This window comes from Bombina bombina, chromosome 3 (genome assembly GCF_027579735.1).
Source record: "Bombina bombina isolate aBomBom1 chromosome 3, aBomBom1.pri, whole genome shotgun sequence".
NCBI lineage: Eukaryota > Metazoa > Chordata > Amphibia > Anura > Bombinatoridae > Bombina > Bombina bombina.
In genome coordinates this window covers 661,758,160-661,785,214 of record NC_069501.1, presented here as the reverse complement: position 1 = coordinate 661,785,214, position 27,055 = coordinate 661,758,160, and the positions used below count along the sequence as shown (strand labels likewise).

At 39.1% G+C, this 27,055-nt stretch overlaps 1 protein-coding gene across 2 annotated transcripts in view; it reads left to right on the top strand.

Annotated features, from left to right (window-relative positions):
- Positions 1-27,055, top strand: part of BEND2 (BEN domain containing 2) — a 268,497-nt gene that overhangs the window by 1,092 nt on the left and 240,350 nt on the right. The window lies entirely within an intron of this gene.

Genomic DNA, 27,055 nt, shown 5'->3' with positions numbered 1-27,055 from the left:
GTGCCAGTGTCACTACTGTGTCATTATATAGTGCTGGGTGTTATTATACTGATGCAGATACCACTGATCCTATAACCAGCCCTCCCCTGGCTATACGCATGAGCCAGTGTCACTACTGTGTCATAATACAGCGCTGGGTGTTATTAAACTGATGCAGATACCACTGATCCTATAACCAGCCCTTGTCTGGCTATACGCACGTGCCGGTGTCACTACTGTGTCTTTTTTATAGAGCTGGGTGTTATACTGATGCAGATACCATTGATCCTATAACCAGCCCTTGTCTGGCTATACGCATGTGCCAGTGTCACTACTGTGTCTTTGTATAGAGCTGGGTGTTATTAAAGAGATGCAGATACACATCCAGTATTTCACTCAGGCTTTATTTATTCCATAACTTATCACCCAATATTGCTAGCAGTCCCTTGACAAGCAACTAACTTTATTTACACTACATATTTTTTTTTTATTTCTATTATTTAATCAGAAAGAAAAGATATACTAAGGTTGTGGCGGAAACTGCAAGGGCTAGTCACGGACACCAGTGTCCGTATACGGACACCTTGCCTATCCCTGGGTGAAATAAGGTCTACCATCAATACTGCAGTGTTTGTTGCTCCATGAACAAAAAGGGTAGCAATATTTTGTAGAGTAAAATCCCTATTTTCCCAGCCAGCACTTACATATCAGCTCTGGTGTGTTTTGTATGCTGTACACAGGTGCTTTGCACGTTTGTAACTGTATGCAGTGCGCAGGGGCTTTGCACGTTTGTAACTATACGCCCTGTGCGCAGGGGCTTTGCACGTTTGTAACTATACGCCCTGTGCGCAGGGGCTTTGCACGTTTGAAACTATACGCCCTGTGCGCAGGGGCTTTGCACGTTTGAAACTGTACGCCCTGTGCACAGGGGCTTTGCACGTTTGTAACTGCACGCCCTGTGCCCAGGGGCTTTGCACGTTTGTAACTGTATGCCGTGCACAGTGGCTTTGCACGTTTGTAACTACGCCCTTTGCGCAGGGGCTTTGCACGTTTGTAACTGTACGCCATGCGCAGGGGTTTTGCACGTTTTTAACTGTACGCCATACGCAGGGGCTTTGCACGTTTGTAACTGCACTGTGTGCAGGGGCTTTGCACGTTTCTAAATACACTGTGCGTAGGGGCTTTGCACGTTTGTAACCGTACGCTGTGCACAGTAGTTTTGCACATTTGTAACTGTACCCTGTGCGCAGGGTAAGGTTGCCAGGTGTCCAATATTCAACCGTACAGTCCAGTATTTTAGCAGGCTTTCCAGTAAAATCTGTAAAAAAAAAATGCAGGACACAAACAAATAAAAAAATAAAAATAATATATATATATATATATATATATATATATATATATATATATATATATATATATATATATATTTAGAAATGTGTATGTATCTCTATGTTAAAACCCTTTACAGTATTTTTTTTATAACACCTGAGACCTCATATCTTTGAGCCCTTATAACTTTTTAATGCAATATTTTTATTTAATATTTTTTTTATCATATAGTGTTATTATGAGTGTAACTGTACTTTTAAATGTTGATGTGTTTTGTGACTTTAGTGAAGTATATCAAGGGAAATAACTCCTTAACGGCTGGACTTATATATCTACATCGAAACAAAGTTCCAATGTAAACATATAAGTTAAAAATTGAAATCATGCAATCGTTCATGCGAACGCGTGTTTTAAATGATGGGATCATGTCTGGGGGGAGTGCCTGTGATGCTAGGCACGCCCTCCATCCTACAAACCCATTCGGGAAGCGCCTTTAGCTTTAGTACAACCAAAAGGCTAGGACATTCTATGCCATCCTAAGGGCGTTAAAGCCCAGTGCGGTTAGGACGGCATAGAACGTCCTAAGGTCATTAAGGGGTTAAGCACATTTGATAATAGTAAAATGAGTAAATTGGAAAATTGCATAACCTTTTACCGCCGTTAGGATGTTCCATGCCGTCCTAACTGCGCTGGGCTTTAGTGCCATTAGGATGGCATGGAATGCCCTAGCCGTTTGGCTGTCCTGAAGCCAACGGCGGTTCCTAGAATGGGAATGCGGTCTGAAGGGCCTGCCTAGCATCATAGGGACGCCCCGCTGACCTGATCCCTCATTGAAATTTCGCGATTGCGTGCATGATTGCGGGATTTCAATTTATTTACATCGTTCATCAATGGGTTAAAATTGCCTGTAATGATCTGAATCCTGAAAGAAGAAAAAATGGGTTTCATAAGCCTTTATTAGGTCCCATAGAATGTAAAATAAACATTATAGTTTTTATCAAGGCATAACTAATTTACTAGACATGCAAAAATTCATACTTTATTATTCAGTTTGCAAACAAATTATGTAGTTAAAGGGACACTGAACCCAAATTTTTTCTTTCGTGATTCAGATAGAACATGAAATTTTAAGCAACTTTCTAATTTACTCCTATTATCAAATTTTCTTCATTCTCTTGGTATCTTTATTTGAAATGCAAGAATGTAAGTTTAGATGCCGGCCAATTTTTGGTGAACAACCTAGGTTGTTCTTGCTGATTGGTGGATAAATTCATCCACCAATAAAAAAGTGCCGTCCATAGGTCTGAACCAAAAAAAAAAAAGCTTAGATGCCTTCTTTTTCAAATAAAGATAACAAGAAAACGAAGAAAATTTGATAATAGGAGTACATTAGAAAGTTGCTTAAAATTGCTTGCTCTATCTGAATTATTAAAGAAAAAAATTGGGTTCAGTGTCCCTTTAATGGAAAAACAATTTTACAATACACTGTTCGTTTAAGGTTGTGTAGGCTGTGTATGATTTTGTGCATATTGTGCTCAAAAAATTTCTTTCATGATTCAGATTGAGAATACAATTTTAAACAACATTTCAATTTGTCTTCTATTATCTAATTTGCTTCATTATCTTGACATACTTTTCTGAAAAGCATATCTGGATAGGCTCAGCAGCTGCTGATTGGTGGCTGCACCTAGATACCTTGTGTGATTGGCTCACCCATGTGCATTGCTATTTCTTCAACAAAGGATATCTAAAGAATGAAACAAATTAGGTAATAGAAGTAAATTGGGATGTTTTTTAAAATGATATTCTCTATCTGGATCATGAAAGAAAAAATTGGGGTTTAATGTCCCTTTAACCTCTTTCTTTAGCAATTGCTTTGATCTTACACCAGATATTTGATATCAAAAGTGCAATTTAAAATATCTAAATGGCTAATTTCTAAGTATTAATAGGGCTGTTTTACAAGTACTGCAATTAAACCTTCTTTACTAGGTGTGTTACAGTATGATGAGCTTGTTTCTTATGTCATATATAAAAATGTGAGGATTTTGAAGTTTACATTTATACAGTGAGGGTTACATTTTCTAAGGGAGGCTTGTCTGTTTATCCAAGTAGTAGTCCTATTATAGATAGCTAGACCATTATGGCACTGACAAATGAGGCAAGTAGGCAACTTGGGAAATGAAGGCCTGCACTGAAATAAGCATGGACATAACTGTTAGGGGTTTTCGAGTGATTCAGTTGCTGCTATTATTGACAGATATATTCTTTGTGTCCTCCTCATATATAAATATACAAACATATCTATTGCCGATATGTACAAAACATCTGATCATTTTAAAAGTTTTAGGTAGGAACCCTTTTAATATGTCAAGGGCACTGGTAAATCAGGCAACATCTTGAATTGTTTGATATATGGAAGCCTTATTATTCTATAGTAGTTCTTCTTATATACAGACCCAGTACAAAAAGAGTGGTGTCTTGTACGGGAATACTGTATTGTAATACTATAAATATAAAGTGTTTTTTCACTATAGGCAGGTTGTTTCGCCCCCTCTTTGGGGCTCGTCAGTATGATGTAGCTGCTATGTTATTGGACTCAAGCATTGATTTTAGGTTTACGGATATATGCCAGTTTATCTGATTACATTCATTTTCGTAAACCACACTTGCAAAGCGTGAAATGAATGCTTGAGCAGAACAGCAGCACCAACCATAGACAGCCTGTTTGGGGCTCATCACTCCATTGTATTAATCTTAGCAAAAAAACAAATATACTTATCTGTGCAAAATTGCAACACTTATAATTCAAGAAACATTTCAATATAATGGGCAACCCTATAGCGAAGGGTGGAATGCTTGAGGTCATCAGCATCAACCATAATGACTTGAGTGAGAAATCGTCCCAAAGTAGCGAAACAGGCTGCCTATGGTTGATGCTGTGTTATTTAAGCCTAACATATTTGCTACACTACTGGTTTAAACTGACAGGAGCATAAGGGGTGCCATATTAAAAATGCATTTTGAATTAGTAATACATTTTGTGGGATAATTTGTATATTCTATCCATTGCATATTTATTCATTGCTTAACTAATTAAATGGAGGGTTTATCTCACTCTATTAACAACAATACATTTATTTGGTACAATGGGAGTCCCTGCTCTAAAGGATTTCCATGTGTGTAAGTGCAAACCCTGTTCCAAGGAGCTTACAATCTAGTGTTTCAGTGCTTTCCTCAAAGAGCTTACAATCTTGTATTTAAGGAGAACGTACCTCTGGGTACTTAGTGTTGCAGGGATGTCAAACTGGCGGCCCACGACCTAATTTTGTGTAGCCCACTCCACCTCCATGAAAAATAATGTGAAAAATCATAATTATAATATGCTTATTACTTAAAGAGCGAGTGCGCTTACTGCTTACTCGGTTGGCGTTGCGATTCACTTGTCGTATAGTAAGCAGCAGCACGATGGTAGCAAAATCATTAAAACTCCTCATTCTTTAACAACTAACATTCAGCTAGATTACGAGTTTTGAGCGCTATAGGGAAATTAACCACTGCCAAAAAGCGGTGGTATTTAACCTCCCTATAGCACTGCTATTACAGGTTTTGTAAAACCTGGCTTGTGCGGGCGATATGGTTGCGTTGAGCTCCATACCTCGCCCAAATAAAAGCGTTGTTTTGACGTGCTCGTGCACAATTTCCCCATAAACATCAATGGGGAGGGTCGGCAAAAAAAAAAGCCTAACACCTGCGATCGTGGAAACAAAAGCTCCGTAACGCAGCCCCATTGATGTGTATAGGGAAAGAAAAAGTTACGTTTAAAGGGACAGTTTACTCAAAAAATTTCTTCCCATCAATTTGTTCCCAATGATCCACTTTACCTGCTGGAGTGTATTAAATTGTTTACAAGTATTTACATTAACTTTATATTGGCATTTGAATTAGTTTATTTAGCCTGTGGTATCCCCACCCATCCTGAAAGTTTTGGGCCACGAGGCCAAGCTGTATTAACACAGGCAGTAGAAGAAATTACACTCCCAGTGGGTTATAGAAGAGATAAGGTAATACAATGTTAATTATCCATTGTTCTCTCCAAGTATTGGTGATTGGTTTATGGACAGATATAAGATAAAGAAGCAGGTATATGTACACAATGTGATAAAGTAATGAGATCTAATTATACCTACAAGCCCAACCCATTTTATTAGGCTGAGACTTCAAAACACAAAATCAGCTAATTCATATACACAAATGAGCCTTAAAGGGACACTTAACACCTGCCTGCTAAAATCCTTAAATCTTGCTCCTTCTAATCAATCAAAATCAAGTTAGCATGAATGTCTATGCCCACTTGTCATCTTACCCCAAATTGTTCAAAAAAGTGTTTTCAATAACAATGGTATACCTGTGCTCTATGGGTGTATGCATGCCGCCATATTGTGACGTGCGTTACACACAGGTACACCAGTCACATGACACGCACGCATAGTGTTCTATTATGTATTTGCTGCTTACTTAGAAGGAATCACATCTGCAGCACACGCTCACTGCTGTGATGCATACAACAGCAGCAAATGCGATTCTTGCAGAGCGTGTGCTGCAGTGTTTGTGGAGATAATGTTTAAAATGTGACAACACAGCAATACATAAGTTAGTAAATGCACGGCGTCATGAACAGTGTAGCACTATACAAAACATATGTATATTAAAGCTATTTATACCGACTGTCTCATGCGAGAAAAAGGCCACACAGGGATTAATTACACCGGATCCTACTGCCCTGTATATCTGTACACACTGGATTAACCCTGGTGACCTTGGTGTAAATGTTAGCTAGGAGCTCACTGCAATGTACAAGTCCCCATTCAGTGCCCGAGATCACCTTGACTCCCAGGATTCGCGCACACATACGTCCGGCGGTGACATGATGATGGCTGGTGTAGTCTGAAGGGGAGCAAACAATACGAACAAGACAGGACAGAGAGATCACACAGAGCAGTTGTAATCGGCTAAGCCGACGGTGCCTGAAAGGCCGGAGCCGGGACAAGGTTGAAAAGAAAGTCGTGAACCACGCCTCCTGGTCAACAAAATTAATGTCACTCCACACACTAATGTCACTCCACAAGCCGGCAGTGACAGACTAGGCTGCCTTTTGTTAGCGGGCTTGTGGAGTGACATTAGTGTGTGGAGTGACATTAATTTTGTTGACGAGGAGGCGTGGTTCACGACTTTCTTTTCAACCTTGTCCCGGCTCCGGCCTTTCAGGCACCGTCGGCTTAGCCGATTACAACTGCTCTGTGTGATCTCTCTGTCCTGTCTTGTACGTATCGTTTGCTCCCCTTCAGACTACACCAGCCATCATCATGTCACCGCCGGACGTATGTGTGCGCGAATCCTGGGAGTCAAGGTGATCTCGGGCACTGAATAGGGACTTGTACATTGCAGTGAGCTCCTAGCTAACATTTACACCAAGGTCACCAGGGTTAATCCAGTGTGTACAGATATACAGGGCAGTAGGATCCGGTGTAATTAATCCCTGTGTGGCCTTTTTCTCGCATGAGACAGTCGGTATAAATAGCTTTAATATACATATGTTTTGTATAGTGCTACACTGTTCATGACGCCGTGCATTTACTAACTTATGTATTGCTGTGTTGTCACATTTTAAACATTATCTCCACAAACACTGCAGCACACGCTCTGCAAGAATCGCATGTGCTGCTGTTGTATGCATCACAGCAGTGAGCGTGTGCTGCAGATGTGATTCCTTCTAAGTAAGCAGCAAATACATAATAGAACACTATGCGTGCGTGTCATGTGACTGGTGTACCTGTGTGTAACGCACGTCACAATATGGCGGCATGCATACACCCATAGAGCACAGGTATACCATTGTTATTGAAAACACTTTTTTTTTTAACAATTTGGGGTAAGATGACAAGTGGGCATAGACATTCATGCTAACTTGATTTTGATTGATTAGAAGGAGCAAGATTTAAGGATTTTAAGCATGTGTTTAGTGTCCCTTTAAAAAAGCAAATCTCATACATTTTATACTCTGCAGCTGGTAAAAAAAAGTAATTAAAAAGACATTAAGGAAAAAACATTTTTATAGTATACTGTCCCTTTAAACCTAACATAAAAAAACACGTCTAAACACCACTAATCTGCTGCCCCTAACATCGCCGCCACCTACATTACAGTTATTAACCCCTAATCTGCTGCCCCTAACATTGCCGCCACCTAAATAAAACTATTAACACCTAATCTGCCGCTCCCGATATCGCTGCCACCTACATTACAGTTATTAACCCCTAATCTGCCGCCCCCAATGTCGCCACCACTATACTAAAGTTATTAACCCCTATACCTCTGGCCTCCCACATCACTAACACTAAATAAATATATTAACCCCTAACCCTAATGTAACCCTAAGCCTAAAGCTAACCATAACCCCCCTAACTTTAATATAATTAAAATAAATCTAAATTAAACTTACAAATATTACCTAAATCGTTCCTATTTATAACTAAATACTTACCTGAAAAAAAAATACCCTAAGCTAGCTACAATATAACTAACAGTTATATTGTAGCTATCTTTGGTTTTATTTTTATTTCACAGGTAAGTTTGTATTTATTTTAACTACGTAGACTAGATAGAAAACTAGGTAGGCTAGTAAGTAAATAGTTATTAACTATTTACTAACTACCTAGTTAAAATAAATACAAATTTACCTGTAAAATAAAACCTAACCTGCCTTACACTAAAACCTAACATTACAATAAAATAAAATAAATTAAATTACTAAAATACAATTATCTAAATTACAAAAAAAATAAACACTAAATTACACAAAATAAAAAACGAAATTATCAAAAATAAAAACTAATTACTACTAATCTAATAGCCCTATCAAAATAAAAAAAAAAAAACACTAGCCTACACTAAACTGCAAATGGCCCCTTAAATGGGCCTTTTGCGGGGCATTGCCCCAAATAAATCAGCTCTTTTACCTGTTAAAAAAAATACAAACACCCCCAACAGTAAAACCCACCACCCACCCAACCAAACCCCCCAAATAAACCCCCCAACTAAAAACCTATCTAAATAAACCTAAGCTGAAAAGGGCATATGGATGGGCATCTTCTATCTTCATCCATCCGGCGCGGAGCGGGTCCATCTTCAAGACATCCGGCACGGAGCATCCTCTTCTTCCGATCGCTGCTGTAGAATAAAGTTTCCCTTTAAGTGACGTCATCCAAGATGGTGTCCCTTACATTCCGATTGGCTGATAGAGCTCAGCTGTTTGTAGATCACCCTCATAAGAGCCGACCACAACAGTGCAACTCTCGGCAGGGCCCTCTACCCATTTTATCCTTATAAATGTTACCTTTAATACCGCCTATGTTTATAGCGCTGCAGAATCTGTTGGTGCTCTACAAAAACATAATAATAATAATAATAATAATAATAATAATATTATAAGCACCTTGTAGCTGGTTTAGAATTTTATCTGAGAACTGCAGCACCCTGGAACAAGGACTACCATGTCTGTGACACTAAACTTAAATGTCTACAGTCACCGTGGGACAAGTACTGCTGTTGGATTTTTGAAGCAGAGGGTCCTAGTGAAGCACAAGATTTCATATGTCATGGGATGGTCCCGTATTTTATACCTCATATTAGAAACTGAAAAAAATACTGCATTATAAGGTACATTGTGTCATGCACCTATCTTCTTGCATTTGATGAAAAATCCTTATGAGATGTGCATAGACTGATTCATATCTGACAAGCAGTATAACGAAGACTATAATACTCTATGGCAGTGACAGGAAGATTGAAGATTTCATTGGGACTAGTGTTATTTCACATGCTGAGTGCAGTCTTACATAAGCAATTTCTCTTATTTCTCTACACCAGGGGTGTCAAACTCATTTGAGTCGCGGGCCATTTTCCATACAAGTACAATTCACGTGGGACGCACACTATCTACATATCTTGCCATTGCTAAACAAAGCAGTGGTGTTTGCTATAACTGTAGACATTTCAAAAGAATGTGTTCTATAACTCAAATTTTACCTGCTGGAGTGTATTAAATTGTTTTACAAGTAGCTCCTTTACCCCTATTTTGGCCTTTGAAATAGCTGATTTAGCTTGTGGATTCCCAACCTATACTGAAAGTTTTAATACTGGAGTCTCAGCTACTGAATAGCCTAAGTAAACACAGCCAGCAGAAGAAATTAAACTACAAGTGGGGTGCAGGATAGTAAAGTAATAAAAGTATAGTTTTCCATTGTTCTCTCTATGTATTAAGGTTTAGTTTTCCAGACAAATATAAGATAACAAAGTAAGTGTGTGTACACAAAGTGATAACATAATGAGATATATTACCTGAAGCTCAACCCCTTGTAATAGGCTGTGGTTTAAAAGCACAAAACCAACTACTTCTTCATATACACAAATAACCCTGAACATGCAATTTCTCACACATTTTATACTCTGCAGCTGGCATAACAAGTCATTGAAAATACATTAATATAAAAACAATTTTACAGTGCACTGTCCCTTTAAGTAGAAAAAATTATAGTGCAGAAAGCATAACATTTCAGCATGTTCTCCTGTTAAACTGCTTCTGGTTTTTTTTCATATATTACTGCCACATGACTAAAAACACGCTCACTTGGTACACTTTACAGATAAGGGTTAAAAGTAAAGTATATATATATATATATATATATATATATATATATATATATATATATATATATATATATATATATATTAGAAGCAGCATGTGAAAAAAGGATCCGGTGTGTATCCCAGTAGCTTCCACAGCAGCAAAACAGCCAGCACCAGAGGGTAAATCAATCACCTTTTATTGATATAAATACATGACGTTTCGGCCCCAGCAAGGAGGCCTTGATCAAGCATACCCACTAACCCCATAAATGCAACTTAAATACTCTACAATAATCAAACATAACGAGATACCAGCCTGAACGGCTGTGTGTGAACCGTATAAAGGTAAGTAAGATGCGACCAACTGCTTTGACACGCATGGAGTGTGCATGCGCCAAGCGTCATCGGGAGTACGTGACGTCATCACGTAACGCTAAGCCCGCAGTGCGCATGCGTAGGACCAGGGTGGACTCTAAGAGCGGTTGTCAAGGCAACAGAGATAATCAAATGCGGTAAACTACACAGAGCGTAAGTTACATCATACATAGTGGAATAGTATGATGTTAAAATTGCAAGTGCCCAAAACCAATACAGGGAACAAAATGAGAGGACATTTCAGATCACGAATGTCTGAAAGCAATCCTGCACACGGACATGAAATAAATGTCAGTAAGAGTCTTGGGATACATAGAGTATTTTTGTTGTTAACAAGAAACACATAAAAAATTATGAAAATAGAATCAAACATATTGATCTAATGCAGATGATTCATAATAACACCAAAAATACCCCATGCTATATATAGATAGTATTTAAACATGTATAATGTAGCCCTTCAGGATTATAACTGTATTGGAGAACGGGACCAAGTGTACAACAAAATAATCAATTCATATATGCAGAATTACAGGCAAGGTATCAACGTGAACAATATAGATAACATTGCCAGGGAGCAGTATCCAAAGTGTGTATAGACAGACAATAAAAATTCAATTGTCATAAAAATGTCAAACAACACACTGAGGTGTATATATAACCCCATTCAAAGGATTGGATCCGTGCTCTGGACAAAGTTATCACATAAAAAATAAAAACAAATGGATAAAAAATTTTTTATATACACCAGATGCTACAAGAAGTAGGTAGAGAGACAAATGTATACGGTCTCATATATATATATATATATATATATATATATATATATATAGATTCATGATGAGAGGAAGCTCACAGTCATTTGTAGAAACAGCTGTAGTCAATGGTCATGTTGAGGCCTTTAGGTGGCATAGTTCCTAGATGATGTATCCAGCGTGACTCAAGCTGTAGAAAGGCCTTCGCCCTATCACCTCCACGTCTGGATTTGGGAACATGATCAATTAGGATCGTTCTTAATGAGGAGATAGCATGCCCAACCTGTTGAAAATGTTGTGCAACCCGTTGGTCCGAGGATCCTTTATCTAGGGCTAACCTGATGGCTGCTTTATGATTGGCCAGCCTTTCCCTAAAGGTGGTGACCGTTTTACCAACATAATATAAGGAACACGGGCACACAATCACATATATCACGTGATCCGAAGTGCAGGTTAACCTGTGTTGTATTGTAAACATTTTGTTTGTATGTGGGTGATGGAATTTATTCCCCACAATCATCCCATTACAAGTAACACATACATCTATAGCACCCATTCTTCTTCTTTGGTAGCCAGGTGTCTTTCTGGTAACTCTGTGTTGGATCGGTCCGAACCAGAAGGTCCCGCAAAATTCCGTGCCCTATTATAAACCATTCTTGGTGGTGGTAGCCCATCAAATGGGAGAGTGGCGTGCGTGGAGACCAACGGCCAGTGTTGTTCGATCACCTTCTTCACCTTGTGAGAGGCGGATGTATATGTGGTAATAAAGTTGAGCCGTGTGTCGGTTTTCTTCGGTTGTTTGTTGCTAAGTGAGTGCTGATTGAGTGCTTGTGCTCTTTCACATTGACCCTCAATAAGACGTTCCGGATAGCCTCTATCGATAAACTTGTGTGCCATCACTTCCAGTTGTCTCTTCTTGTGAACTTCCTTGGTGTTGTTCTTAACCACACGCAGGAGCTGAGAGGAACTCTAACGTCGGTAGAATCTTATGGAGCTCTTTTCAGTGGTGAGAATATGTTCTTGTTCATACATAGCCATATATATGTTGGCATATGAAGGGGCCATATTTGACCCCATGGCTGTGCCAAGGGTTTGTAAGTAGAAATTATTCTCAAATCTAAAATAATTTCTCACTAAACAGAGCTCCAGAAGTTCCATCAAAAAATCAATATGCAGGCCAGAAAGATTAATTCAGAAGAGTCTCTCAAGTACGAGACCGTGGACTTCACAACTGGCTGTTAAAAATAGTCGATGTATTCTGCCAGGGGTTGAAATAGTGAACCCCTGGCCGATACAGTGGGACGTCCCGGGGGATTGGACATACTCTTATGCACCTTGGGTAACAGATACAATATTGGGCAAATGGGATAATCAACTTTCAAAAAATTGTGTGTATCCTCATCAATACATCTAGTGTTGAGTGCAACTTCTAACAGTTGATCCACTTGTTGTTTGAAAATAGAGGTAGGATTATATGTCAATTTCCGATAAGTATATCCATCATCAAGTTGTTTAATGGCTTCAGACCGGTACATGGAATAATCCATCACCACAATGGCGCCGCCCTTATCGTCTGGCCTTATAATAATGGACTTATCCTCAGATAAGGATTTGAGAGCGTTCCCCTCAAGTGGCGTGAGATTGTCCCACGAACCAGTTGAAGCCCGGGAGTCTTTGTCAATATCACTAGTACACATATGGGTAAACGTCTTAATAGATTGGTGGGTGTTTATAGGTTCAAAACCCTTTCGGGGCAATAGCACTTTTTTTTTTTTTTAAATTCTTTTTATTGAAGACACAAAGAAAGGCATTAAGGTTACAAGAATGTTATCACAGAGTTGCATAAACATAAAAATATATAGGAATGCAGAATTGTACATAGTCTAGATCTGTAGGGAAGTTAAGAATGTACATACCTGCAAATGAAAAGTATTCAAAATTTTAAAGTTAGGTAAATGCAGACAATAGTTGTGGAATACATTGCACAATGTGGAAATAAAGAATAGCCTTCATGTGCCTTCTATATTTTTTTATAATATAACAGGATAAGTTTCACTATATATAAGTAGTGTAATTGAATTGAAAATATTGAACTTGAAAACTTATAACTATATTTGTAAGTGAGGCTTATCAATTTCTCATGACAAGGTAGGAAAAATAAAGTCAGCATTATGGTAAAATTCAAAGATGAGATGTGGCATAGACAAGACAAGCCACATAGTTAGTACTCCTGAAACAGGAGGTTCATTATGGTGGGGGGGGGGGGGAGGTGGTAATAAAAGTAGTATAGATGAAGTGAGTATCTGGAGGACTTAGAGGTGAGTTGTAGATGAAGAGGAGGGCAGGTTAACATATATAGTAGATGACAAGTGCTTAGTATACTAAATAAACTGGCTTCAGTGTTACAGGGTTGCTCAGCTATGCACCACTGCACAAAAACATATGTTCTGCTGGATGTATACCAAGGTTACTGCCCACACCCGGTGTTCATAAATAATCAACATTAGTAAACAGGTACTGGGTCTATGGAAATGTGTAGCGGGCGTTAAGCTATAAAACAGTTTGGAAAAATAACTAAGGAGCAAATGACGAATGGTTAAGCGCAGATATTTTAAATATGAAAAGAGGGTAAATGTTAGCCAGATGTTTGGAGAGCCAGCATGAAATATTCTAGATATACAAATAGGAAAGCAGAAGAAGTTTGCGGTACTGGTCATTGGGATACTAATTGTATGCTAGGTTGAGGGAATACCTAAATTAGGGGAGCCAAAGGTTGTGTGTCCACAAAATTTGCTTGAGGTATGGAGCTAATCTGACATGCAATGCAAAAGGAAGGCATAAGAGGCAACAGTTATAATGCAGGACCTGCCTGCATAGAGAACACTATGTTAATCTCCAAAGTAAACCACCCGTTGTAGTGCATCAATATCCACGTCAGCAGGATGCATATATGTATTCTAAGGCTTAGAGTAGACTTAGTGGAGGAAGCTAGACTAGGTAGGGCGGTGAAGGTTAGGAGGGCCTCACTTGAGAGCACCGTAAAGTGACTCAGTAAATAAATTGAAAAATTATTTGGAGTGATACTCCATGGGAACTAAATAGCATAACCATGGCAGTGGAACTATTATAACACAGTGGTGAAGACACTTAAAACAGACTGGGATGGTCTACATTACAACTATGTGTCAAAGTAAGATAGTGGAAACTGCCTGCATTAGAGGGGGATAGCTAGAGCCTGACGAAACACACCAGGTTTGACCACATGAGTAGGGAACCCCAGCAGGTACTAGCCAGGCGGAACATGTAAGAAGCCAGAATCACAGAAGCGTGTCAGTTGCAAACCTATTAAACATTGATATGGTTAATATGTAGAGCCCACATAATTACCATGACTACTTGGCAATAGAAAATATAGCAATTAAAACAAGTCTAGAACTGCAACATGGGATATAGAGTTAGAAACCAGTACTTATACAGGCTGATTTATATTACTATGTAAGGCTATATCTAAAACATTTCCCTGGAGTTATATATGAATAAATAGACTATGGGGAGTATACCGCCTCGGCCGCTGGCGGCACCACCCCATGGTTAGAAGCTACACCTAGACTCCAGGCAACAAACACATGTGGGAAGAGCTTTGTGTGGGACTCAAGTCATAAAGCTGTCAATATTATATTGTAATAAGTTAGTACGTGGCTGCAAGCATCAACTTTAAAAAGGTATTATTAGCAAATAAAACTTGCAGTAAAAGGCTAGCGTAGTAGGCTTCACAATATAGGTAGGACGGTTAAGTCCCATTGAATTAACAAAGAAACACAATACACCACATAAATATTGAAACAAGACCCCGTAACTCTCAGACATCCCCAGCGCTTAATACAGCAGATAGGTTAGCTAGAAAGAAAGATCCCTTTTTCAAACAGCAAACGACAATATAACATGAACGGAAATCAAATATGCACATCAACAGCAAACTGTAAAACTTGTTCTCGTTAAACTAGAGTGGAAAGTCTCCTCATCAGACAGCTGTTCTAGCCGTAAATCCCAAAATACAAAGCAGAGCGTCTTGAAGGAGTCAGAGTTTTATTATAAGTTGCTGTCTCCAGTGAATGCAATGGACTTGGTAACCCTTAAAACTGACCTCCTATCTAATGCCTCTGGTTATCTGGGACACATGTCTTCCAGGGTCCCATGTGCGCCGTGGCTAAGATATCGGCAGTGGAAACACTGGACGGGTGGAAGTGCGCACCTGTTTAGAGGCCATAGACATCCAAGCCTGGAACCGCTCCACCGCCGCCCGCGTCCGGATAGGGAGGTAAAACTTTGTAAGCTTGAGCGCTTCTCATCTGCACTCGACGCTAGCCAGGAGAACGGGTCCCAGTATGTGGTAGGGAAAAGGCCCTCACTGCCGCTGTGTTTGTTACCAAGTTCACATAAAGTGTTTTTTGGAGCGTAAGTTATGAGCGGCAAGCCTCCCCAGTTGCACGCCCTCAATATTGCGCCATACCGCCTCACATTGGGGACCCTGTCCTTAGCAGCCCCCTGCTCTGCTGTATCCACTATGTTAGAATGTGGTGAGGCATATTCCGCTACTGGAGAGCAAGATGGCGGCTTTCGCGGGTTATCTGCAAACTCTAAATACTTCTCTCCGCAGGCAATCACACCAGGTGAAACAGTGGCATGAGCAGTTAGAGGCTTGAAAGCCTCAGTCATTGCGAGCAAGAGGGCATCATGATGGTGATCAAGCAGCTCCTGCAGCTGCCTAAAAAGAGGGGCCTCCATAGTTTAGCACAAATGGCGTATCAGGCAAGGTTAGAAACTGGGGTTCTCTGGTATCATCTAACACATCTGTTTAGCTTCCTCAGCAGCAAAATGAGTGCTCATCCTTAGAGTGTCCAGGTTGAGAATAAAGGGAGATAAAGTGTTTATGAAAGCCTATAAAATTGTAACTTATGTTGGGAGCTCTTGAAGTGTGCGTCCTGCTTCCATGTTAGTTGGCTCCGCCCCCCGGCAATAGCACTTTTGAACCTATAAACACCCACCAATCTATTAAGACGTTTACCCGTATGTGTACTAGTGATATTCACATAGACTCCCGGGCTTCAACTGGTTCGTGGGACAATCTCACGCCATTTGAGATGAACGCTCTCAAATCCTTATCTGAGGATAAGTCCATTATTATAAGGGCGGCGCCAGACTCTTCTGAATTAATCTTTCTGTTGGGACAGTTGAATGACATCCATGTTGATGACATTTTGGTCACCCTGGCAGAATACATAGACTATTTTTTACAGCCAGTCATGAAGTCCACGGTCTCGTATTTGAGAGACTCTTCTGAATTAATCTTTCTGTTGGGACAGTTGAATGACATCCATGTTGATGACATTTTGGTCACCATGGATGTGATTAAACTATATACCATCACCCCACACACTCATGGCATGGACATTTTGTCTACTAACCCATACTATGAGGGCCCGCCTATTGATTTTTTGATGGAACTTCTGGAGCTCTGTTGAGTGAGAAATTATTTTAGATTTGAGAATAATTTCTGCTTACAAACCCTTGGCACAGCCATGGGGTCAAATATGGCCCCTTCATATGCCAACATATATGGCTATGTACGAACAATAACATATTCTCACCACTGAACAGAGCTCCATAAGATTCTACCGACGTTACATTGATGATGTCTTTATGGTGTGGAGGGGTGATGTGGACACACTTATGTCTTGGTTTAATAACCTTAACAGTTTAGACTCTACGGTTAGATTTAAGATTGAAATAAGCAGTGAAAAAATACATTTTCTTGATCTAGAACTGATAGATACCTTTTTACAACCTTTAGTGGCACAATTGACAAGTTTATATTAGGGACTCTACTCAGGTCCTTAGTACTCTACAAACTATCAAATGGAAGTCTACATACAGATTCATCACAGTGGATGTGGCCTCACTATTTACCTCCATCCCACACCAGGCAGGCCTAAGGTCAATCTCTAATATCTTAGACAGAATGTCTGTTTTTTCTGAGGACCTTAAACATTTTATAATTTTGAGTTTGGAGTTTTTATTAACTCATAATTATTTTTTGTTTGAGGGGTCTTACTGTCTGCAGAGGCGTGGAACAGCTATGGGGGCGAAGTTCGCCCCCTCCTATGCCAATCTCTATATGGGATGGTGGGAGCTGCTCCACGTCTATGCAGATAGTAACCCCTTCAAGGAACATATCATTTATTTTGGTCGCTATATTGATGACCTGCTTCTGGTGTGGGATGGAGATGAGGTGTCGGCATCTAACTTTATTGAATACTTGAACTGCAATGATTATAATTTGAGCTTTGTTGGATGTCAGAACCCAACGAGGATTGAATTTTTGGATATTGTAGTATCTGTTGAGAGTGACACAATTGTGACAGATCTATACAGAAAACCCATAAGCGGCAACACTATTCTTAATTATAGATCCTGTCACCCTCTGCATGTACTCAAAGCCATTCCAAAGGGTCAATTCATTAGAGCAAGGAGAATTTGCTCTAGTGAAACACTATATAAAAAACAGAGTGAGGATTTGTATAATAGACTTCATGATAGGGGTTACAGTAACCAGTTATTATCGAAAACTAAACAGGCTGTGGATTGTATGCCACGTGAGTCTTTATTGCAATATAAAAAGGGAAGTAATAGATCCCTACACAAACGCAGTATGTCCAATAAAGTGGTGTTTAGTACCCCATATAGTCTGGAGTATAAAAAGATCTGTGATATTGTGCGAGAAAGCCTTCCAATTTTGCAAACTGACCCTGTTCTGGAGAAAGTGATCTCTAGTGGAGTAAAATATGTGTCTAGAAAGGCAAAGAGTATCCAAAACTATGTATCCCCTTCTTTTTTACCAGAAATCAAAAAAGATACTTGGTTACCAACCAGATTTGGTTGCTTTAAATGCAGAGGCACTAGGTGCATTACCTGTGATCATATTACAGAAGGGAACATCTTTCAATCACACAGCACAGGAAAACAATATACGATTAGGTATAATCTTAATTGTAATTCAACACATATAGTGTACCTCATGACATGTAATGGCTGCAAAATCCAATACCTAGGAAAAACGAAAAGAAGGTTGAGGGATAGGGTATTGGAGCATATAAGAGATATAAATGATCCAGATGTATTCACCTCAGTGGCATCACATTTCAAGTTTGAACATCAGGGAGATTCCTCCCTAGCTTTTTTTCAAGCAGTTGACCATGTACCCTTCTCTAAAAGGGGGGGGGGGATAGGGAATATCAGCTTAGCAAAAAAGAGGTCAGGTGGATTTTTAATGTAAATTCTAGGATTCCATTTGGCTTAAATATTGAGTCAGATGTCAATTTGTTTGTGTAATATACATCTTGCCTCTATATTTGATAAATCTTTATGCCATTTTCCAACAATTTTTTTTTTCTACTATTCTAATATATTGTATTTATGGTAGGGGTATTCCCCTAATTCATATATTTATTGTGTGTCTTTGAGGGTATAGTATTTATATGTTACTAAAAACTGCAAATTTAAATTGTGCATTTTCACTGTAATGTATTTAAAAAGTATTGTATTCCTGTACTAACACTGTCTGTTTTGCAGCCTATATAGTCGTAGGGTTAAAAATTGTATTAAGCAGTTAATGCTACACAGATGGTTAATTAACCTGATTACCCCTCTATATAGGCTTACAGAACAGCATTTGTTTTAAGCAGTGAGCAAGTGAGGCAGTCCCTCTCGAAACGCGTATGTCTATTGCTGTTCAGTAACCATCCGGACCAGCTCCGTTTGGTGCATCTTTTCTGCATGCCCATTTTTTTATTTTAAAGCTTTGTCTGTACCTGAGAAATAAATCCTTTTCTGCATCTTACCTGAAACTGCTTCTTGGATTCATTTGCGGATGGTTAGCCGGCTTCCTTTCTATACAGCTATCACCCTAGCTACCAAAAATCTGGGGTTAGTTCCTCTCAGCTCCTGCGTGTGGTTAAGAACAACACCGAGGAAGTTCACAAGAAGAGACAACAGGAAGTGATGGCACACAAGTTTATCGATAGAGGCTATCCGGAACGCCTTATTGAGGGTCAATGTGAAAGAGCACAAGCACTCAATCAGCACTCACTTAGCAACAAACAACCGAAGAAAACCGACACACGGCTCATCTTTATTACCACATATACACCCGCCTCTCACAAGGTGAAGAAGGTGATCGAACAACACTGGCCGTTGGTCTCCACGGATGCCACTCTCCCATTTGATGGGCTACCATCACCAAGAATGGTTTATAAGAGGGCACGGAATTTGCGGGACCTTCTGGTTCGGACCGATCCAACACAGAGTTACCAGAAAGACACCTGGCTACCAAAGAAGAAGAATGGGTGCTATAGATGTGGGAACTGTGTTACTTGTAATGGGATGATTGTGGGTAATAAATTCCATCACCCACATACAAACAAAATGTTTACAATACAACACAGGTTAACCTGCACTTCGGATCACGTGATATATGTGATTGTGTGCCCGTGTTCCTTATATTATGTTGGTAAAACGATCACCACCTTTAGGGAAAGGCTGGCCAATCATAAAGCAGCCATCAGGTTAGCCTTAGATAAAGGATCCTCGGACCAACCGGTTGCACGACATTTTCAACAGGCTGGGCATGCTATCTCCTCATTAAGAAAGATCCTAATTGATCATGTTCCCAAATCTAGACGTGGAGGCGATAGGGCGAAGGCCCTTCTACAGCTTGAGTCATGCTGGATACATCGTCTAGGAACTATGCCACCTAAAGGCCTCAACATGACCATTGACTACAGCTGTTTCTACAAATGACTGTGAGCTTCCTCTCATCATGAATATATATATATATATATATATATATATATATATATATATATATATATACAGGGAGTGCAGAATTATTAGGCAAGTTGTATTTTTGAGGATTAATTTTATTATTGAACAACAACCATGTTCTCAATGAACCCAAAAAACTCATTAATATCAAAGCTGAATATTTTTGGAAGTAGTTTTTAGTTTGTTTTTAGTTTTAGCTATTTTAGGGGGATATCTGTGTGTGCAGGTGACTATTACTGTGCATAATTATTAGGCAACTTAACAAAAAACAAATATATACCCATTTCAATTATTTATTTTTACCAGTGAAACCAATATAACATCTCAACATTCACAAATATACATTTCTGACATTCAAAAACAAAACAAAAACAAATCAGTGACCAATATAGCCACCTTTCTTTGCAAGGACACTCAAAAGCCTGCCATCCATGGATTCTGTCAGTGTTTTGATCTGTTCACCATCAACATTGCGTGCAGCAGCAACCACAGCCTCCCAGACACTGTTCAGAGAGGTGTACTGTTTTCCCTCCTTGTAAATCTCACATTTGATGATGGACCACAGGTTCTCAATGGGGTTCAGATCAGGTGAACAAGGAAGCCATGTCATTAGATTTTCTTCTTTTATACCCTTTCTTGCCAGCCACGCTGTGGAGTACTTGGACGCGTGTGATGGAGCATTGTCCTGCATGAAAATCATGTTTTTCTTGAAGGATGCAGATTTCTTCCTGTACCACTGCTTGAAGAAGGTGTCTTCCAGAAACTGGCAGTAGGACTGGGAGTTGAGCTTGACTCCATCCTCAACCCGAAAAGGCCCCACAAGCTCATCTTTGATGATACCAGCCCAAACCAGTACTCCACCTCCACCTTGCTGGCATCTGAGTCGGACTGGAGCTCTCTGCCCTTTACCAATACAACCACGGGCCCATCCATCTGGCCCATCAAGACTCACTCTCATTTCATCAGTCCATAAAACCTTAGAAAAATCAGTCTTGAGATATTTCTTGGCCCAGTCTTGACGTTTCAGCTTGTGTGTCTTGTTCAGTGGTGGTCGTCTTTCAGCCTTTCTTACCTTGGCCATGTCTCTGAGTATTGCACACCTTGTGCTTTTGGGCACTCCAGTGATGTTGCAGCTCTGAAATATGGCCAAACTGGTGGCAAGTGGCATCTTGGCAGCTGCACGCTTGACTTTTCTCAGTTCATTGGCAGTTATTTTGCGCCTTGGTTTTTCCACACGCTTCTTGCGACCCTGTTGACTATTTTGAATGAAACGCTTGATTGTTCGATGATCACGCTTCAGAAGCTTTGCAATTTTAAGAGTGCTGCATCCCTCTGCAAGATATCTCACTATTTTTTACTTTTCTGAGCCTGTCAAGTCCTTCTTTTGACCCATTTTGCCAAAGGAAAGGAAGTTGCCTAATAATTATGCACACCTGATATAGGGTGTTGATGTCATTAGACCACACCCCTTCTCATTACAGAGATGCACATCACCTAATATGCTTAATTGGTAGTAGGCTTTCGAGCCTATACAGCTTGGAGTAAGACAACATGCATAAAGAGGATGATGTGGTCAAAATACTCATTTGCCTAATAATTCTGCACTCCCTGTATATGAGACCATATATATTTGTCTCTCTACCTACTCCTTGTAGCACCTGGTGTATATAATTTTTTTTTTTATCCAATCCTTTGAATGGGGTTATATATACCCCTCAGTGTGTTGTTTGACATTTTTATGACAATTGAATTTGTATTGTCTGTCTATACACACTTTGGATACTGCTCCCTGGCAATGTTATCTATATTGTTCACGTTGATACCTTGCCTGTAATTCTGCATATATGAATTGATTATTTTGTTGTACACTTGGGCCCGTTCTCCAATACAGTTATAATCCTGAAGGGCTACATTATACATGTTTAAATACTATCTATATATAGCATGGGGTATTTTTGGTGTTATTATGAATCATCTGCATTACATCAATATGTTTGATTCTATTTTCATCATTTTTTATGTGTTTCTTGTTAACAACAAAAATACTCTATGTATCCCAAGACTCTTACTGACATTTATTTCATGTCCATGTGCAGGATTGCTTTCAGACATTCGTGATCTGAAATGTCCTCTCATTTTGTTCCCTGTATTGGTTTTGGGCACTTGCAATTTTAACATCATACTATTCCACTATGTATGATGTAACTTACGCTCTGTGTAGTTAACCGCATTTGATTATCTCTGTTGACTTGACAACCGCTCTTAGAGTCCACCCTGGTCCTACGCATGCGGGCTTAGCGTTACATGATGACGTCACGTACTCCCGATGACGCTTGGCGCATGCACACTCCATGCGTGTCAAAGCAGTTGGTCGCATCTTACTTAACTTTATGCAATTCACACACAGCCGGTCTCATCTTGCAGGTTTGGCGTTTTTTTCAGGCTGGTATCTTATGTTTGATTATTGTAGAGTATTTAAGTTGCATTTATGGGGTTAGTGGGTATGCTTGTCTGGGGTGACCTGTCTTCATGTGATCAAGGCCTCCTTGCTGGGGCCGAAACATCATGTATTTATATCAATAAAAGGTGATTGATTTACCCTCTGGTGCTGGCTGTTTTGCTGCTGTGGAAGCTACTGGGATACACACCGGATCCTTTTTTCACATGCTGCTTCTACTTTGGATAAATTCATATGGCCGTGCACAGTGATGTTGGTTATGCTGGTAAGTGCTGATCTTATTGTGTGTGTGTGTGTGTATATATATATATATATATATATATATATATATATATATATATATATATATATATATATATATACACACACATACTGCCACTTAACAGGGAAAGAAAGGACATGCTGGAATATCAGTGCTAGATTTTTTTTATTTGCTTTAATTTTTAATATGTTCATATATTTACTGGATTGCAAATACCTTCCCTGGTACTGAGGAGTGGGCTATAAGTTTCTTTATTATGTCACTTATGGGCAGTTTTATACATGTGTAACAGCGCCACCTAATGGTCAGAGCATTGTTATCCACTGCAGAGAATAATGATACTCGTATTCTATACTGCATAGCTTTCTACTCAAGGTTTGTTGTTGTGGACATTTAATTGATGTGCCTGAACTATACTTATTTTTTATGGGTTTTTTTTATGCCCATCAAAGGGGAAATTATGATTTGTGAAATGGAAAATGTGATCTTTAAGTAGCACTTAAATATACATAGTTTACCTGAAGTTTACAGGGCTAAATTACTTTTGATTTGCTCATAGGGGTCAGCAATACATAAAACCAATCTGCTTGCTAATTGCTGTCAGAAATAGAACATTATTTATTGCATTCTAATAAATTGTACACATTTGCAAAACATTTCACTAAAGCTGCTATATTTGACGATTTTTTTATTTAAATATTTTATTTTTTTGTTTATGCAAGTCCATCTACAGGCCTGCCATTGGGGGTATGGTAGTTGGTAACTGAGCTCCCAGGAACACCTCGGCTTGGACTCTGTTATCAGTGCTATTTATTATTAGATGCAATGCTATGTCCAGCTTATATGTGCTATAGATGATTTGTGTGATGATTTGTGTTACATAAAACTACATAGTTTCACTGAAGTACACAGAGCTAAATTACTTTTGATTTGCTCCATATCGGTAATATCAGCAATATCGGTAAGTTTCTGGCCGATACTGATTATTTCAGAAATTCTGAATGTCGGCCCTAATAATCGGCCGCTCCAATAATCGGTCGACCACTAGCAAAAATGATGTATAAAATCAGTGCTTCCATAGTAATGAAAACATATAAAGAAGTGCTACATGTTTCAAATAAATCATTATGTACTTATCTGTGTTTGCCTTTTTTTCATAACAATCAGCTAGATTGCGAGTTTTGGGTTATGAGTGAAAAAGCATTGTTTTTCTTCATAACGATGCTTTTCCCTAACGCCGCTATTACAAGTCTTGTCAGAATAGGTGTACCTTTTTCAATGGGACTTTCATAGCGCCGCTATTACAAGTTTTGCTGTAAGGCCAAAAAGTGAGCGGTACAGCCTAAAATGACAAGATCCGTACTATGAGTTTTATGCTACAAAGCTGTACCATAAAACTCATAACTAAACTGTCAAAAAGTACACTAACACCCATAAACTACCTATTAACCCCTAAACCGAGGCCCTCCCGCATCGCAAATGCTAAAATAAAATTATTAACCCCTATTCTGCCGCTCCGGACATCGCCACCATTTTAAAAATGTATTAACCCCTATTCCGCCGCTCCCCGACATCGTCGCTAATATAATAAACCGGTTAACCCCTAAACCACCGCCCTCCCACATAGCAAACACTATTTAAATATTATTAACCCCTAATCTGCCGTCCGCCAACACCGCCGTTATAATAAACCTATTAACCACTAAACCGCAAGCCCCCCACAACGAAATATACTAAAATAAACTATTAACCCCTAAACCTCTGGCCTCCCACATCACTACATAAATATATTAACCCCTAAACCTAACCCTAACGTAACCCTAAGTCTAACCCTACCCCTCCCCTAACTTAAATATAATTAAAATAAATCTAAATAAAACTTACAATTATTACCTAAATAATTCCTATTTAAAACTAAATACTTACCTATAAAATAAAACCTAAGCTAGCTACAAAATAGCTAATAGTTATATTGTAGCTAGCTTAGGTTTTATTTTTATTTCACAGGTAAGTTTGTATTTATTTTAATTAGGTAGGCTAGTAAGTAAATAGTTATTAACTTTTTACTAACTACCTAGTTAAAATAAATACAAATTTACCTGTAAAATAAAACCTAACCTGCCTTACACTAAAACCTAGCATTACAATAAAATTAAATTAATAAAATACAATTATCTAAATTACAAAAAAAATAAACACTAAATTACACAAAATAAAAAACGAAATTATCAAAAATAAAGTGCTATTTGCGCAACTGAAACAGTGAGGCTGCTTACTGTAATCAGGTAATCTATCGTAGCGAGCTGCGCGTGCACAGTTGCACTTCAAGGCTAAGTCAGCTAATAGTTAGAAGCACGGGAGCATGCTGTAAGTAAATTACATAGGGCGCATGGTGAAACTCCTATTGGCTGGAAGAGCTGCCAGTCAAATACCACACTAAGAAAATCTATGACAGAGGCTGCATTAAAGCAGGTAACAGAGCCTCACAATAATGGAGTTTTATAGAAGTTCTATTCGATTTTGAAGAAAATAAGCACCTCAATATGCTTATAATTTCCAGAGCTTTCAATATATCTAAAGTAAGTCAGGTGAATTTACCATCACTTTAAAGTTCTAGTGTCACAGAGATGATTTGTATATTATTTCAATAAGCCTTGACAAGTACAGAAAGCTTTAAACATACAGAACCAAATTAAAGCTAAAGTTTCTTATGAAATGGGAAAAGCGCGACAGAAATGTGAGAAATGATCTGACCTCATTGCACGTGTGTGTAGGCTCTTGGAGCAGGATCTGTATTTACAATCTATTGTGGTAATGAGATGTCTTGTTTAAAGAGCTTACATACTTGTTAATCTCAGAAAATCTTACCTTAGATACTTATAGTTTAGTAATATAAAAATCCTTGAAGGACATCTGCCATCAGCCCATATACTGCTGGCCAGATGCTCATCAGTCTGATCTGAATTTATTTCAGATCGGCAGTTGCCTTTTTTTCATCTGTGTCAAGCAGAAAAAACAGCTGCATCAAAGCTTCACCTTATAGTACAGTGTTTAATGAGGGTCCCAGCACCAGTGAGTTTGCAGTGTATAAATTGCACGCCTATGGTGTGGGGTTTATATTCTAGGCCTTTACTAGAAGTCCTTGCTTTAGAGCATTTGCAGACTAATGATGCAGTAATTCTTACCATCCTTAAAGCTGGTTTAAAACCTTTACTGCCAGCTGCAAGTCTTATAAAGATATGTAGAGGAAGCACAGCAAGGCATTGATGTGTCCTACAGTTATGGCTATAGCCTATAATACTTATAATGCTATAATATGTTTAAAATTATTATTTTAAAAATTAAAATATTTATTAAATTATATGTATTTTTAAATAAAGGTGCAAAGATAATATTTATCATTACAGGGAGTGCAGAATTATTAGGCAAATGAGTATTTTGACCACATCATCCTCTTTATGCATGTTGTCTTACTCCAAGCTGTATAGGCTCGAAAGCCTACTACCAATTAAGCATATTAGGTGATGTGCATCTCTGTAATGAGAAGGGGTGTGGTCTAATGACATCAACACCCTATATCAGGTGTGCATAATTATTAGGCAACTTCCTTTCCTTTGGCAAAATGGGTCAAAAGAAGGACTTGACAGGCTCAGAAAAGTCAAAAATAGTGAGATATCTTGCAGAGGGATGCAGCACTCTTAAAATTGCAAAGCTTCTGAAGCGTGATCATCGAACAATCAAGCGTTTCATTCAAAATAGTCAACAGGGTCGCAAGAAGCGTTTGGAAAAACCAAGGCGCAAAATAACTGCCCATGAACTGAGAAAAGTCAAGCGTGCAGCTGCCAAGATGCCACTTGCCACCAGTTTGGCCATATTTCAGAGCTGCAACATCACTGGAGTGCCCAAAAGCACAAGGTGTGCAATACTCAGGTAAGAAAGGCTGAAAGACGACCACCACTGAACAAGACACACAAGCTGAAACGTCAAGACTGGGCCAAGAAATATCTCAAGACTGATTTTTCTAAGGTTTTATGGACTGATGAAATGAGAGTGAGTCTTGATGGGCCAAATGGATGGCTGGATTGGTAAAGGGCAGAGAGCTCCAGTCCGACTCAGACGCCAGCAAGGTGGAGGTGGAGTACTGGTTTGGGCTTGTATCATCAAAGATGAGCTTGTGGGGCCTTTTCGGGTTGAGGATGGAGTCAAGCTCAACTCCCAGTCCTACTGCCAGTTTCTGGAAGACACCTTCTTCAAGCAGTGGTACAGGAAGAAGTCTGCATCCTTCAAGAAAAACATGATTTTCATGCAGGACAATGCTCCATCACACGC